Source organism: Sus scrofa, chromosome 5 (assembly GCF_000003025.6).
Source record: "Sus scrofa isolate TJ Tabasco breed Duroc chromosome 5, Sscrofa11.1, whole genome shotgun sequence".
Lineage (NCBI taxonomy): Eukaryota > Metazoa > Chordata > Mammalia > Artiodactyla > Suidae > Sus > Sus scrofa.
In genome coordinates this window covers 101814273-101830757 of record NC_010447.5, presented here as the reverse complement: position 1 = coordinate 101830757, position 16485 = coordinate 101814273, and the positions used below count along the sequence as shown (strand labels likewise).

Sequence of the window (16485 nt, the reverse complement as noted above, 5' to 3'; positions counted from 1 at the left end):
CGAACTGGTATCCCCTCAAGCCTTGCCTCGGGGAAAAGGTCCTTCATGAAGCTGCCCGTGGTTATGAGTGACATCAAATCAAGACCTAGTCCATACCCAACTGGCCCGGCTTCCAGGAGAACAGGTGCAGAAATGAGTTAGTGACCTCTCCCAGAAAAGCACTGAAATATTTTAACATTTCTTAGGATTGAATGCACTGCAGCTTGGAGTCTCCAATACATCAAAGCATAGCTTGGTTTCTGGTAGCACAGCAACACTCAACACAAAGAACTTCAAGCCTGCCACCTCCTTCCCATCTAAAGATTCTGAAACCATTTCAGACAGAGTTTTAACATATGATTGATGGATAGTATCAATTGTCCCTTGTCCGGCTTCAAGGAGTTGAATTTGAACTCCACTTTACCCTGGGTTTTCACTGCACTAACTCATTAGAAGGCTTCAACCCTTAGTGAAATTAGAAACTAGACAGAGTTTATCTTCAGTGACCCAAGATAAACCCTTCCTTTCCCCTCCCCCGACGCTCCTGTCCCTTCCCCGCTCTCAAGCTCTTTCCCTATCAAAACAGCCTCTGGAGAGGGCTCTGAATTCTTTCGCACTAAAATAAACCTCTGTGAGAAGCTTGCAGGATGACCTTTCTCCAGGAGATAAGGGAGCAAATAGGAATCAAAGTTTTGAATTAGACCACGTTTTCAAGAACAAGAGAACACCTAGGGAGCGGGTGGAGGCAGTTCTTCCTGATCCCATGAAATTGTACCGCTTAGCAGCTGCCGGCTTAGCCTACACTGTGGTTAAATCGGTTCACTTCAAAACTGGGCCTTGTGATGAATTCATAGTTCATGCAAACAATTCACTTTTCACGCCTGAAATCATTACCGGAAGATTTAAAGGACAGATTGGTACGAAAAGGAAATATTGCACAAAGGAGACGATGCCTGAACTTGGCTCTCAAGGATAAAGAGCTTAAGGGACAGCGGAAGCGACGGACCGCGACGTGTCGGCAGGGCGGCTGGAAGTGCTCTGTCAGCCGCATGGTTCCCAACGACCTCTTTCCCATCCCGACCTTGGGATCAGGAACTCTGCTGACAAGGACAAGTGCTCAGGTTCAGAACAGAGGCACAGACTGAGAATGCTGGTTATGAATACGCACCGTGTGGAACACGCTGCCAGACGGCCCAACTGCAAAGCAAGTGACAATCTAACGGCCTGGGGTAGCGAGGTCTGCCCAGACCATCCGAGAACAAAGACTGACGAGGAAGAGAAGAGAAAGGCGCGGGAAGTGGCCGAAAAGCCAGCTAGCCTTAAAGATAGCGGCCTAGCTCCCGAAGCAGAAGTCACGGTGCGTGGATGGCGTCTCACCTCGCCAGGGCGAGGTCAAGGGGGCCAGGCCCTGCCTGAGTGAGAGACGGGAGCGGTGGGGGCGGCTCCTTCTGCCTCGCCCTCATTTGTTTACTCAGCCAGACTGCCAAGATCAGGCCACCCTGGCTCCGGGCGGAGACTCACACTTAGTAACTTCTGGAAGAATTCCTGATCATGGGAGAATTCACCCACAGCTCAAATCATGTGGGCGCGTTCTCAGCAAAAAGGGTGACCGCTTCCTCATTTGCTGGAAACCACAAAACACATCTTACTTGGAAAAAAAAAGAAAAAACATCAATATCCTGCTGATCCCTCAGAATCTTGCCTTGGCTGCCAAGGGCTGCCTGTCCCCAGTATCTGCTTGCCTTGGACACATCACCTTTCTGCCTCAGCCCCCTGACCACTCCCAGGGCAACTCTGGAAATCCCCCAGGCTGGTAGGTGTGCCCGCTGGCTGCCCACAGCTCCTCCTGCTCAGGTCACCTTCACTAGGCCAAGGGCAGGCAGGCCACTAAGAGTGCAAAGGGCTTTGCTTCTGCTGCAACTGTTAACAAATGCCCTTCCACCTGTGGCTGGACAGGCCTGCCCTGGTCCTCTGAGCAGAGTTTGAGCCTGGAAGGCCTGACGCCTTGGGCCAGACATCCGGCTGGTTGTTTGGGACACTTGGGAACCGTGTAAATATTTTCTGAAGGCTGAACATTTTGAACAGCTGGAGTGGATGCTCATCAAAGCTTCAGGCGCTGGGTCAAACGCACCTTTCCTTTACCGAAAAAGTCACCTCCCTTCCCTTCTTACCTGTGAAAGCTGTATGGACACTATTTGAAATAGCTGCTGCCTTTTTTTTCTTTTCCTAAGTGTGGAAGGCCCACGTGAAGGGGGGCTTCGCTCTTGCGAAAGCATCTCAAGTCCAATTACTTGCCACCAGCTTCCCACCTAGGTCCTGATACGAGCCCTTGTGCAGAATACAAAATGAATGCATAAACAGGGGAGAAAGGCAATCTTAGCAAACGCCAAGATTTTTATTCAAGGGGAAAAAATATGAATGGGGTATCCTGGAGTTTAGAAAAAGCATAGACTCAAAAGGACCTCAGACATCATCTCACCTAAGCTCTCATTTTATGATGCAGGGAATTGATTCTCATTCATTCATTCAAAGCCAGACAGGATGTACCCCAAGCCAGCATTCATCCCAGCCATGCTCAAAGCGTGATCCTGGGACCAGTCACAGCCAACAGCACCTGGGACCTTCTTGCTTTTAAATACAATTTTTATTTTATTTTTGGGCTGACCCTGCAGTATATGGAAGTTCCCAGGCCAGGTATCAAACCAACACCACAGCAGTAACCTGAGCCGCAGCAGTGACAATGCTGGATCCTTTAACTTTTTTTTTTTTTTTTTGTCTTTTTGCTATTTATTGGGCCACTTCCGCAGCATATGGAGATTCCCAGGCTAGGGGTCGAATCGGAGCTGTAGCCCCTGGCCTACACCAGAGCCACAGCAACGTGGGATCCGAGCCGCGTCTGCGACCTACACCACAGCTCACGGCAACGCCGGATCGTTAACCCACTGAGCAAGGGCAGGGATCGAACCCGCAACCTCATGGTTCCTAGTCGGATTCATTAACCACTGCGCCACGACAGGAACTCCTTGGATCCTTTAACTTTTAGGCCACCAGGGAACTCTACCTGGGACCTTCTAAAAATGAAAATTCTTGACCTCCTCCATCAGAAACTATAGGCGTAGGATCCATCAACCTGTATGTTAACGGGTATTCCAGGTTATTCCAATAAACACAAAAGCTTGAGACTCACTTCTCTTTACCCTGTAAGTGGAATGTCTGAGGTCTAGTTATTTTAACTGGATTAAATAGAAAAAAAGGGGGGGGGAATCTGTTGGGTCTGCGCGACTAAAAAGTTAAAGGAGTAATTCCTCCTCCAGAATAATCTGGGGAAAATTCCATGTTTTGCTTTTCCTCCGTGGCTACCAGTGCCACCTCCATCTACTTAGCACGCTGGGTGAGGCCTGTCCACACCACAGACCCAAGCTATCTCTCCAGCTGGATTTCCTACTGCTCTCCAGCAGGCACCCCAGCCTTTACGGTTACCCGTGGTCTTGCCCAAACCGTGCCCATTCCCCAGTTTCGTTTCTCAGGAAATTCCTTTTTTTTTTTTTTTTTTTTCTGTCTTTTTGTCTTTTTAGGGCCACACCTGCAGCGTATGGAGGTTCCCAGGCTAGGGGTCAAATCAGAGCTGTAACCGCCGGCCTACACCACAGCCACAGCAACATCAGATCCAAGCCACATCTGTGACCTACACCACAGCCACAGCAACGCCAGATCCTCAACCCACTGAGCGAGGCCAGGGATCGAACCCGCAACCTCATGGTTCCCAGTCGGATTTGTTTCTGCTGCACCACGACGGGAACTGAAACTCCCTTTCTTGAAACACTTCCATTCCCTCAGCCTATTAAAATCCCGCCGCCCAGGCTTTCAGAATAAGCTCAAATTTTACCGCTTCCCCGAACAATCCTTTGTTCGCTCCGGCCCTCTTGGAACCTTCCCTGTGGACTCCTTCCGCAGCCAGCATCTGACCCAGACCAGGCAGCCTTTCACGGCAGGTCTTAGGAAGGGACCGTTTCTGCTGTAAAAGAAACATCGTATGGTATTTGCCACTTAGATCCGGGATTGAATACATGGCGGCGCAGAAGAACTTTCCACAGAAAAGAAAATCACGGGCTCGGAGAATAGACTGGTGGTCGCCAAGGGGGAGGGGAAGGGAGTGGGAGCGACTGGGAGCGACTGGGAGCGACTGGGAGCTTGGGGTTAGTGGATGCAGAATGTGGCCTTCGGGATGGATGAGCAATGGGCTCCCGCTGTGTAGCCCTGGGAACTCTGTCTAGTCACTTATGACGGAGCATGAGAATGGGAGAAAAAAGAAGGTAGCCATGTATATGTAACTGGGTCACCATGCTGTACAGTAAAAAAAATACATCTACAAAGAAATAAAGAATAAAATAAAGTAAAATAAGATAAAAAGAAACGGTCTGTGCTTGTTTAAATACGTGGGGATTGCTGTAAGGACGCAGAGGGATTTCCTGGAACCCAGCTGTAGGATGGCTGGCGAACCCTCAACGGCTTTGAAAGGTTACGGTTTGTAGACAGGAATACTTACTCCTCATGTTTCAATACGATGGGCGTATCCCGGCCTCTCTCCCTACCCCTCAATCAATCTCAATTAACTGGTGCATTTGGTTTTCTGTTTTGCTTTGTTTTTATTTTTGTCTTTTTTTTTTTGCCTTTTCTAGGGCCGCACCCACGGCATATGGAGGTTCCCAGGCTAGGGGTCTAATCGGAGCTAGAGCCACTGGCCTACACCACAGCCACAGCAACTCGGGATCCAAGACGCGTCTGCAACCTATACTACAGCTCACGGCAACGCTGGATCCTTAACCCACTGAACAAGGCCAGGGATCAAACCCACAACCTCATGGTTCCTAATCGGATTCGTTAACCACTGCACCACGACGGGAACTCCTAACTGGTGAATTTAGAAGAAGAAACTTAGTGTAGCCTCTTGCTCTTTTTGGGGGGAAGGGGCTCTGGGTAGGGCGCATTCAAGGACAGCTGCCCAGGGCAGGGAGGGGAACAGCACTGCCGTTTTCCAGCTTTACCTGGACTAGGTGGTAAGTTTATTTTGGGGGTGAAGCTAGAGACCCCCTTGCTCCTGGAGGGTTGAAATTGTTCTCCAAACACTTTAACCAGTGTTAAAGGTGATGCTTTTATCTCCATCTGCCTTGCTTATCTGTCCCTTAATTGGTTCCCGCTCAGGAGAGAAAGGGGTATTGTCGCTGGTCACTCTAAAATCTTAACGATAAGCAGCTCTTCTCTATCTGGAGCTGTGTACTTATCAGCCTTGCTGCACATCCGCTCCGACTCTCGCATTCTGAAAACGAATTTCTTTTTAACTTGGGCTTCTGGCTCCTCATTAACTTAGACATTGATGTGCACCTGGTTGTTAACGTAAGGAAAAGAGTCTGCAAATTTTCCCCCAAATGTATTCTCTCTTCTTCTTTGGTAACAGACACACAAATTTAGCTGAGCACATGGAAACCCAGAGTAAAAGATGCATGGGCCACGTAGGTGTGGTCACGTGATTCTGTTCTGTCCAAGGGGACTTACGTAGAGGGACTGTGTGCCACTTCTGGGAGACAGCTTAAAGGGGAGAGAGTTTGCTGATTGAAACTGATTGGAAAGCAGTTCTAATGGCTGGAGATGGGGCAGCCACTTTGGACCGTGAGGAAGAAGACACGGAAGGCAAACGCCGGCTCATGGGCTCGGGACAGCAGACGGTCGAACAGTCAGGAATTTTGCAGACTAGTGATGAAACCACTGGGAAACTGAAATCGGCCGTGGTGGGACTATTTCCAGTCTAGGAATCAGCATTTGGTACAAATCAAGCCTCCCTCCCTTCCCTACTCGCTCCCTATCTCTCCTTCCTCCCAAGCCCCAGTCACTGAAGATGTGTTTGCCAGCTTACCACTAGATAAAAGCACATGCTGAGGATGGCAGAGCAGCAGAACAAAAGAAGCCTGAGTCCCTAATGGCAATGAAATAGCTTTGCCATGGGGCCCTGGGCGCTATGTTTATGGGAGGGAAACCGAGAGAGTCTCTCTTGCTAAGGTGTCGTCATCTTTGCTTTCTTCCCCTCGAAGCCAAACCCACTGGGGCACCAGACCTAACTCACCATCACCTATCATTTTGGGGTCATTTAGGAAACTAATAGAATCCACTTCAGCTTAGATCAGTTTTCTTCATCCCTGGAACAGTCTTTGGGAGACAGGGGTGTGGGTTCCACGGTGCCAACCTGACCACCTAAACTCACCCTTTCAGCAGGGCTATTGGTTTATATCTGAGAAGAGGAAGTATGAATGGAGCCGGCACTGCAAACTAGTTACCTATACTCTCATTGGCTACATTACCACATGGTAAACTCATTATTCCACATAGCATCTCTTCCTGTTAAGGCTATTTGTCTGAAGTACTTTCCAAAAGCACTTGAGAAACAAGTCTTTCCAGGTCTTCCTCTTAACTGACAGACCCCACGTTTTCCTCCGTGCCCCAGTGCGACAGGCACACCGCACGCTCAGCACCGAGAGTGCTACCAAGCCACCCTGAGTTAAGCATCTTGTTTATTCCAATGTGGCCTCTCTCCATTTAGTCTGTGCTCTGGCAAATGGTTCTGATCGGTAACACCTGAGAAAAGCTGTTCCAGTGACAATGCTGCACCTGCCAAAGGAACAGAAGCACAGGAGACCTTCAAATGCCTGCTTTACTGCAGCTCCAGGCACCTTTGAGGAGACAGACAATAAAGTTCCTTGGTCAAGAAGAGACTCAGAAGTGCTCTGACTTCATGAAAATCCTTCTCAACACTACTGCATCTGTAGCAGGTTGATCAACCATCGAGTGAATATGTAGCTTAGAGGAAGATACAGCTGGGGGCACATCAGAACTTGAGGAAATCTGAAGCGACTGGAAAAGCTACTGCCAATCAACCAGGTAGAAATGCATTTCCAGTGGACCTGGCTCTACTGGCTGCAATGAATAATGCTGACTCAGTTAGGGTGCCCAAGTTCAAGAGTAATACCGTGCCTCTACTGTTTAAAATGTCTATGTATGTGTGTGTGTTTCATGGGTGGGAGGATATTACATCTCTAACCAGATGATAAACTCCAGGAGGATATGGAGAGAAAAAGATCAAGAAGACAAGATCCCAGACCTGTTTGAGAAACAGACTGGTGACGAGAATTTGACAAAATGGTGTGAAAGTGCCGTGAGAGAGCAGCTGCTGGGGACTGTGCTCTTGGCCGACGCCAGGACCTACGCTGCTCCAGGAATAGCTAAGCCACCCACGAGAAGCCCATACCTGTCGCGGGTCACTGGTTTAAAATGGACATAGGCAGGAGTTCCCAACACGGCTCAGAAGGTTAAGAACCCGACTAGTACCCATGAAGATGTGGGTTCAATTCCTGCCTCACTCTCTGGTTAAGGATCTGGTGTTGCCATGAGCTGCAGTGTAGATCATGGCGGCAGCTCGGATCCAGCATTGCTGTGGCTGCGGTGTAGGCCAGCAACTGCAGCTTGGATTCAAACCCTAGCCCAGGAGCTTCCATGTGCTGCACATGCAGCTGGAAAAAAAACAAAAACCAAAACCAAAACCACAAAAACAAACAAACAACAAACAAACACCACGTCTTTTTTGAAGAGAGAAACAAAATAATTGGAAAGAAAGATTCTGGGAGGACCTAAGGCTGTTCAAGAATCCCCTCCCCGATTCTTCATCCCTCAAACCTACTTTCTTGCACAGAAGCCTCAGGCACAGCTCGAGAACCACATCTGCCTTATTCTACCCCGTCTCGCTTCAGGATTAATGTTACTCGGTGTCCTTGCGGATCCCGCTCCGCCCTCCAGGGGTCAGGTCAGCTTCCTGACCTTCGCTGTGAACCAACAGCACTGGATTTTTTTTTTTTTTTTTCAATTACCAAGACCCAGGTCCCAGGTCCAGGTCCAGACTGATTGGCTCTAGAATGACGCCAGAGCCGAGGACCGGGATGTCACCGCATAGCAAACGTCTGTCTCCCACTTCATGTCAAGACCTGTGGAGGAAGGCCTGCAGGTACCACAAAATTCCACCCCACATTCCCCGTCTGGGGAACTTAGGGATGGGGGGAGGCCTTCGAGCAGGAACTGGAGACGGTCACGTGTTAGATGCGCTTCTTTGGTAACAGAGGAGGGTGAGAAACGGACAGGGTGGCCTCTTGGAGGAGAGAGTCCTGAAGCGGGGCCGCCGTCTGCCCACCAGCTCCCCCTACGGACAAGGTGGGTGTGGAATCGGGGCCCTCGCAGGATAAGAATGAGCTGGGCTGGTGCTTCCCGCCCTTACCGCCCAGGTGAGGTTCGGAGGCTGGCTCTGGTCTGAACGGAGGCAGAGCGTTGAGACTGGAGGAGGGAGCCAGAGAGATGCTGCAGCTGAGAGAAGGTGCTAGAAGGTGGGCTGCATTGCCCTCTTGGGAGCAGCAAGAAGAAGAGCTTCCGCTTGGCTCTGACGGACTCCAAGGACGGAGGCCGGGCTTCAGCCGCCTCGCTTTCCCCTGATGCGATGGGTACCACGGCCGAAAGAGGACATGGCACCTGAGGGAGGGCTCCACCCGGAGCGTGGCCAGGGGCGGCCTGGGCACCCCTGAGGCACCAGCACATGCGCCCCCAGAGAGACACTGCTCTCAGACGCTTCTGCGTGGGACGCTCAGTGTCGGCCAGATGAGCAGCCACCGCCTACGGAGAGGAGACGCGGGCACAGGACCTCGCTGGAAGCAGACCAGCCAGAGGGGTCACTGCCAGCTTCAGCTCCTACATCAGAGGGCACCACAGCCAAGGGCGCGGGGGTGGGAGGGGCCTGGCTTCCTGAGGGGTGGGCACGAGCAGGAGGCGGCCTCTGAACAGAAAATGATTTTGAAACTACAACGAACACTCCCGAGTCTTGAGATTTCAGCGACACTTTGAAGAAAGTGGGAGAATCAGGCTGAGACGCCGTCAAGCGCGTCCAAGCCCGCAGGCGGAGAGTTTGGGGAGGACGCAGCAGCGATTACGGGGAAAAGGAAATCCTTGCACGTCTACACCCCGACACAAGGACAGGCTCACAGAACCGGCCACACAGGCTAGTCTGTGCACCCCTTGAGTGTGAGGGACGTGTTGCCCGTCCCAAGGGGCACGGTCATGTGTCCCGGGAGACGTTGATGGAGACGGAAGCGACCCAGGGTGATGCCGCCACGTGGCTGCAGTGTTTGCGGGGAGCAGTAAGTTTTCCTCAAGAGCCAGATACGCCTCAGGATCATGGGTAAATCCTGATTCCAAACCGGAGCCTCCTGTGACACCGTCAACCACATCATGGGATCCGCGTGAGACTCCGAGAGTCACGAAAGCGGGTGGGGGCGGGGGCTGACCGGTGCCCTCGTAAGGAGGAGCGTTCCATGCAAACGCTCATGACCAAGTGAAAAGGGAGTGTGACGAGAGAGCCAGCCGGGGACGCGGTGACGGGTCTGAGTCAAACGCCCAGCATGGTCCGCTTCCTTTCCTGGGATGAAGTAAGACGCCGGGAAGGTCCAGGGTGAAGCAAACCCAGGGCCAGGGCCCTGCACCCCAGCCCTGAAAACACGGATGGCAGCACACTTGCCTCCCCGTGTTTACCGACTCTGCTGAATCCGACTAAACCAACACAGCAACCCACCTCCAAGACGAAGAGCCACGGTAACTCTGAGTATCTACAGCCGGCCACACGATCCCTTGGCCCCAGGCCTCTCTGTTCCCGGGTCAGCGGGCAGGCAAGGACTCGAAGAGCAGACCGGCTTCAGAACCCGATCCTCGGCCCGAGGGCCTTGTGATCCGAGGTGTTTGTGAAGCCCCCCCCACCCCCCGGCCCACACTTCCCTTCCGTGGGCCCAAAAAGCAGCGCCTGAGATGCTCCGCATGCCTGTCCTGCCCTAAGGGCTGCAACAGCCCTACACATTCCTCCCACAGGCAGCCGGGGAGCTCGCAGGGCCAGCGCCCTTCCGTGTGCCCTGCACAGCCCCAGTGTTTGAAAGGATGACAGGCCCAAAAAAAGAACCCAGGAGAAGAGCGGAGGGTGCCAGAGAGGCCGCTTGGTCTCAGGAGCCTTTGCAGGGGCTGGGGGCCACCCCCACCCTCAGCCCCCCAGCATAGAGAAGGACTTACCTCGAAAGGGAATGCAGGCCAGAAGCAGCAGGGGCAAAGCTTCGGCGGCTAGAAAGGAACCCGGGGCCCTGGTCCAAATACGCAGTCAAGATTTGTCACTAGCATCCCTTGCTGGAAAGCTGGGGCAAGGGGTTTGCCCCGAGGCCCAAACTGGACCTCAGTCGGCCGGTCCGTCGCTAGGGCCCCAGAGGTGAAAGCCGTGGGCAGGAATCCTCTCCCTTCCCGTCTCTCCCCCTCCCTCCCTCGCCGCCTCCTCCCTCTCAACAACACACCGCTGGGGAGCTGATTGGGGTCAATTTGCCGCAGACCTTGGGTCCACCTGCAGCTCGTTCGTTTATTTCTCGGGAAAACCACCAGAGGGCGGTGTGGTCACCGATCCCGCACCCGCTCCCGGTTTCCTCCGCCGCCTGTTCAGGCAGGCGCGTCAGTACATCCTGTGACAGGATGTTTCAAAACTCTTCCTTCAATTCTCATTGTAAATACACTACCTCGGGGCGGATCCATCCAGATGCACCTCCCAGCGCAGCCTGAACTGCCCGGGTCAAAGGTTCTGTTCTATCTGTAATGATCTTGCTCAAGTGTGCAGCCCAGAAGCTGGAGCTTAAACTTGCATTTCTGTCCTGCATTTCTGCTGAAGTTTGGAAGTTCTCTCCTAGGCTGCCGTCGGGAGCAAAAGGAGTTAAAAATCTGCACAGCCTTCTTTGTACAAAACTGTGCTGTGTTTCCACGTTCAGGTTACAAGTGTTTGGCTTGCTCAAAAGCAGGGCTGCCCGACCGGTCAGAAGCTATTAGTAGACTCGTCATATGTGCAAACATGAGGGAGCAAGAGCCACGTTTCTCTCTGCTGGAGGCACTGGGAGTGTGAACTGGAGGCCAGGAGATTTGGGCCTAGTTAGTGTGCCAGAAAAAACAAAGTCGCTAGCAGCTTTGGGCTTTGGGGGGGGGGGGCAGAATTCCCCTTCCCGTGACTCAACAGCACCCCGAGGCACAGGGGACGGGCCGTCTCTGGCTCCTCTGGGATCCGCATTGGAAGAAGCCATGCAAACGAAGCCACTGAGGGCAGGTCCGGGTGAAATGATAAGTCAGGGTGTATCCGAGGCGTCGGGCAAAGGCTAGGGCGCGGGCAGAGAGGCGCCCCAACACCAGTGCTGCACTTCTTCAGACAACCAGCACCTCCCGATACCAAGCTCGTCTTCCGTTTATCAGCAGAGGCAGATAAGGTGAAACATCTGCAGCCAGAGGGACATCTGGAATTTTCCTGCCAGGCCGAGATACCATCCAGCGTTCAAGTGGGCCATATTTGGACAGGGCTGCTGTGTCCTTCCTCTTATCTTTTGTATTTCCACGGCCGTTTAGCGACATGAGCGCCCTTTACACAAGGTCAGCACTGTTTACTCAGACTTGCCCAAAGGCCTCGCTCCTGCTTCCTATTCTCTTCCCTCAAAGGATCAGGAGTTCCTACCACGTCTTGAGGGGAAAACGCCCAGAGGAGACGTTTATTGGAGTGAGTTGGGCGGGGATTCCAACTCAACAAAAAAAGGAGGATGGAGCTGAAAAGCAGCCCCACACTTGAAAGACGATTATTTCACCAGGAAGCTCCCAGGGCTGGGCCCCCCCGTGGGCTTCACAGCGGCAAACGGAGAACAAAGTGGAGAAAGACAAACCAAGTTGGGAGAACAGGCTGTGACTCCTGACAGCAAAACCTGACCAGGCGGAATGTTGGCAGAGGGTGGAGAGGGATTCGAGCGTCTTGCAGACACACCCGTGGCCCTCAACCCCCCTCACACCCCAGGAGCGTTACCGAGAAGGCTTCACGGCCGTTTCTTCTGGGCACCGTCTTTATGGGCCGCCACCCCAGGGAATCAGGGAACAGACCCCTCTTGGCTTCCGGCTCACCTTTCCACACCCAAGATTTGGGAACAAAAACAGCCAGCCAGGAAAAGATAAGCAGTCCACAAGAGCCCACCTGTAATTTGGCTAAATGGAGTTGTTTCAGGACATGACAGCTGGGCTTCAGGCTTGATTATTACGAATGTATAATCAGTGTGGCCTGTTTCCAGGAAAGGAACTTTTTTTTTTTTTTTTTTGTCTTGTTGTTGTTGTTGTTGTTGCTATTTCTTGGGCCGCTCCCGTGGCATATGGAGGTTCCCAGGCTAGGGGTTGAATCGGAGCTGTAGCCACCGGCCTACGCCAGAGCCACAGCAACGCGGGATCCGAGCCGCGTCTGCGACCTACACTACAGCTCACGGCAATGCCGGATCCTTAACCCACTGAGCAAGTCCAGGGATGAAACCTGCAACCCCATGATTCCTAGTCGGATTCGCTAACCACTGAGCCACGATGGGAACTCCAGGAAAGGAACTTTTGTTTCGCTTTTTTTTCTTCTCCTCCTCCACTCAGAATGAATGGCTTTCTCATTAGGCAGGGTTCCCGTGTCCTCCGAAAATGCATCTGGGATAGAAAGACTCCCCAGAGTCACAGACAGAAATGCCAGCAGACGTGAGTACCTTCCTCCCCATCCCGAGCTGGAGAAATGAACCCTCAGGCCACCCTCCGGGTCGGGAGCCTCTCGGTGAGACCATTAAAGCCACGGAGCCAGCCACCTAGTGCAGCTATTGCAGTCCTGCCTGTTGTCCCCGTCCAACCCCTAGATTCACGGAAGCAAGCACATCGGGAGGATTCAGGTCTTCTCACCCATTTTACAGACAGTGATCCAGCACCCCCTCCATGTGTCAGGCCCTGGAGGACCATAACGAACAAGATCTAGGCTAGTCTCGGCCTCTGCGGAGTTTGTTCATGCGGGAAACAAGCCAATGAAAAGTTAATTGTAACTTCACATGCACAAGGGTGGCAAGCACCACCCAAAAACAGAACAAAACAAAAAGCCAGAAAATGACAAGTATTGGACTTCCCGTTGTGGCTCAGCGGTTAACGAATCCGACTAGGAACCATGAGGTTGCGGGTTCGATCCCTGGCCTTGCCCAGTGGGTTAAGGACCTGGCGTTGGTGTGAGCTGTGGTGTAGGTGGCAGATGTGGCTCGGATCCCCTGTTGCTGTGGCTCTGGTCTAGGCTGGTGGCTACAGCTCCGATTTGACCCCTAGCCAGGGAACCTCCAAATGCCGCAGGAGCGGCTCTAGAAAAGGAAAAAAAAAAAAAAGGGAAAAATAAAAACAAAACAAAACAGAAAACCAAATGACCTTTGGGGGCTAGCAGCTCGGCCAAAGAATTCAGGCTTCATCTGAATTATAACAGGAAGCCTTTGGAAGAGTGAAAGCTCAGAAGCACCGCGATATGGTTGGGTCTTTGGAAAGCTTATTCCAAAGAGCAGCCTGGAGGTCGAGCGAGGGGAGAGGCCGGGAGAGGAGGTAGGAGGTTTCTGCACTGAAACGAGCCAGAGCTGACCAAGTAGGGAAGACTGGAAGGTACCGGGGAGGTGCTTCCAAGCTCCCGGTGGTGCTCTGCCAACCCTGAGGCCCTGGGCTCGGCCGGGAAGCAGGATGCGGTTTTGTGGGGAGGTGCTGCGGCGGCTGCCAGCACACCTTCCAGGAGGCCCTTCTCCAGCTTCGGGTCCAGACTCGCCTTCCCTGGCCAGACCGCCGAGAGCATCATGAGCCTCACCGTTTGCACTGGAACGATGGGCTGCTGGCTAAGGAGCGTGGAATTGAGAGCAGAGAGAGACACGGGCGTGCGGAGTTCGGCTCTGCCACGTCCACGCGACCGGACCTTGGCTGAGCCAGTTCATCTCCCAGCTCCAGTGTGAAGTGAGGACGATGATGTGTATCTCATAATTTTTCTTCGTTACAGATGACTATGCATGTTGGAAAAAAACAAAAAAAACAAAACAAAAAAAAAAAAACAGCCTTTACCACGCCTGCCCAGTAATGGGTGCTCAATGGACTTGCTTTCTCTACCTTCCAAGCCCAAGATTGTAACTCTGTGGCTTTCGTCACAGTCATAATTCCTCAGTGCACGCCTGAGTCCAAAGGGTAAAAACTGGCTGCCCCAGACCTGGCAGTGTCAATATTTGAGCAAAGCTAGGAAACTGTCCCGCTATTGTCCCAGGAACAGGCGTTTGCCCGGATGACAAACAGACGTCAGCGGCATCCCGGCTCTTTAAACACCGTTCCAAAATCAAATGCATTTCAATGACTGCCTCCAAAGAAAGCTCGGAGAGCTCCTCAGACAAGTCCCCCAACCGGGACTGCTGGGGCCCCGGCAGGAAGGCCAAAGGTCCAGGTGAGGCGCCCCTCCCGGGGCTCAGCATACCTCCGGGGCAGCAGAGCAGAGAAGCATCTGCGGCCTCAACAGGAGGAATGCTGTCTGGAATGAAAATGGGAAGAGAGAAGCTCAGCACCTAAGCACAGCAGGCCGGGGCTCTCACGGAAAGAAGCCCAGTCTCAAGCCACCTAGAGCTCTCTAGGCACAGGTGCAAGGTAAGCACTCAAAGAACAAGCAAAGTATCAAACCTGTTTTAACACCTTACCCAAGGAGCTTACTGTCATCAGTTCCAAAACCAGTCTCTTCTCTTTTGCTAGGGTGCAGGTCCCAGTCATAAAATGTAATTTTTATGCTGATGTGCTAGAGTAGACAATTCCTCAAATCTTTCAAAAGACTTCCCCCCCTCCCTGTCTCTCTATCTCAAACACACACAAAATGCATCTTCCAGGTATCTGAAATACGAGCCACTATGATAATTCATCATCTCCAAAGAAATAACCGCCTTCCGAAGTATTTTGCTTCCTTCGAGCACTGCAATGGGTTGCAGAAAGCACAAGGTGGCAGGAGCACACTAGAAATGCAACGAGAATCCGTTCCTGGGCCTCGTGATGGAAACTGCAGCAACAATCCATTTATTTTTATAAAAACAAAAGAGACTTTTCCACTATGAAAACAAACATGCTCAATAAAGTTTGGAAAATACGGCAATGAGAGGAGGCAAGTGAATTCTGCCATCCAGAGATACGGGACACGTGTTTCATTCTTCCTGCCATGATGAGGAGTTGTGATTGTATTAGATATGCAACTCAGATTCTCCCTTTTAAACTTCAATAAAGTGAGCATTTCAAGTCTAATTTATTCACATACCTGACTGTTTCAGAAAAGATTTAAGGCATCTGCATATGTGCATCCATAATTTTATAAACCCTTTAAAAAGATCATTTATTAGAATGGGGCTTATTTAATCTAACCATTTTCTCACTAAAAATGGAATGGGGCTTATTTAATCTAACCATTTTCTCACTAAAAATAATTCCTTTAAGGAAAACATTATCAACAGTGCCTGAGCCAGTCAGTTTACATTTCTCAGATGCAATTTCCAAAAGCAAAACCAAATCAAAACAAAACAAAAGGTAGTGACTGGGGAGAATGAGGAGAATCCGAAGCGAACATATGAAATAGCAACCATCTCTTTCTTCCTAAAACAAAAAAAGTGAAATCATGGTATCCTTCTGTTTGAACAGTATTCACTCAAGACCTTGCAACATCAGTAAAAAAAAAAAAAAAAAGTACAGAATATGTCTTTTATATGTGTGTGTATAATTGTACATATATGTATAATTTTACATATAGGAAATACTATAAACAAAATAATTTTTAAAGTACGTAAGTCTTGCTGAAGCAGCCAACAGTCCTTCTGCCTTTGGAAGACTGCCACCCGAGATTTGCTCCTAGGAAACTGACCAAAGCCAACACTCATCAAGTGCTTCAAAGAGCTGTATAAAGTCATCTGGTCTAGCCACCTGCATTAGACAGGTGAAAACCCATTATTATTCCCGCTGTTCAGGCCAGTGAAGACGTCACCAACATGAGGCAACTAAGTGGGAGGCAGGTACTCAGAACCCGGCCGCAAGCACTGGAAAGTTCCATATCATCTCTTGCTTCAGGACCTGAACTCCTACTCCACATCCACGGGTCAAATACGAAAGAGTAGAAATACTGTGGTGACTCTTCCCCTTCTAAATGAAAGCTCAACTTGTTCTAGTAAATGAACCAAATACTGACTTCCACAGGAGGGGAAATTCAATGGTCCAGAACAGTCCCAAAACTCCGAATGGTCAATCCTCATTCTCTCCTTTGTAAGAACCTCCTAGGCAATCACAAGAAACTCTCTTCAAGCGACAATCCCAGGTTCCCTGCGCCCCGCTCAGAAGGCCAGACGAGGGGGTTCGCGCGGTGATGGCCTGCCTTCCTCCTCCACGGGCAGCTTCCCATTTCCTTCAAATGCTCGCAGCCAGTTTCCCAAACCCTGAGCACCGAGGTTAAGTCTTGGGGGCCCCACACTTTCTAGGTTGGAAGCGACGGAAGGGAGGAAAGTCAGTTTTAAAAGACGATTAGCCGAAGAATTCAGTGCACCTTCTCAACAT

General features: G+C 51.3%; 1 long non-coding RNA gene across 3 annotated transcripts in view; it reads right to left on the bottom strand.

Moving 5' to 3' along the window:
* Positions 1–14789, bottom strand: part of LOC102165008 — a 35233-nt gene extending 20444 nt beyond the window's left edge. For 2 of the 3 annotated variants that reach the window (XR_002344359.1, XR_002344361.1), the window contains exon 1: positions 10120–13258. This is a non-coding gene — a long non-coding RNA (uncharacterized LOC102165008). Of the gene's footprint in view, positions 1–10119 lie in introns of all 3 variants that reach the window. The other variant, XR_002344360.1, reaches the window with a different exon arrangement.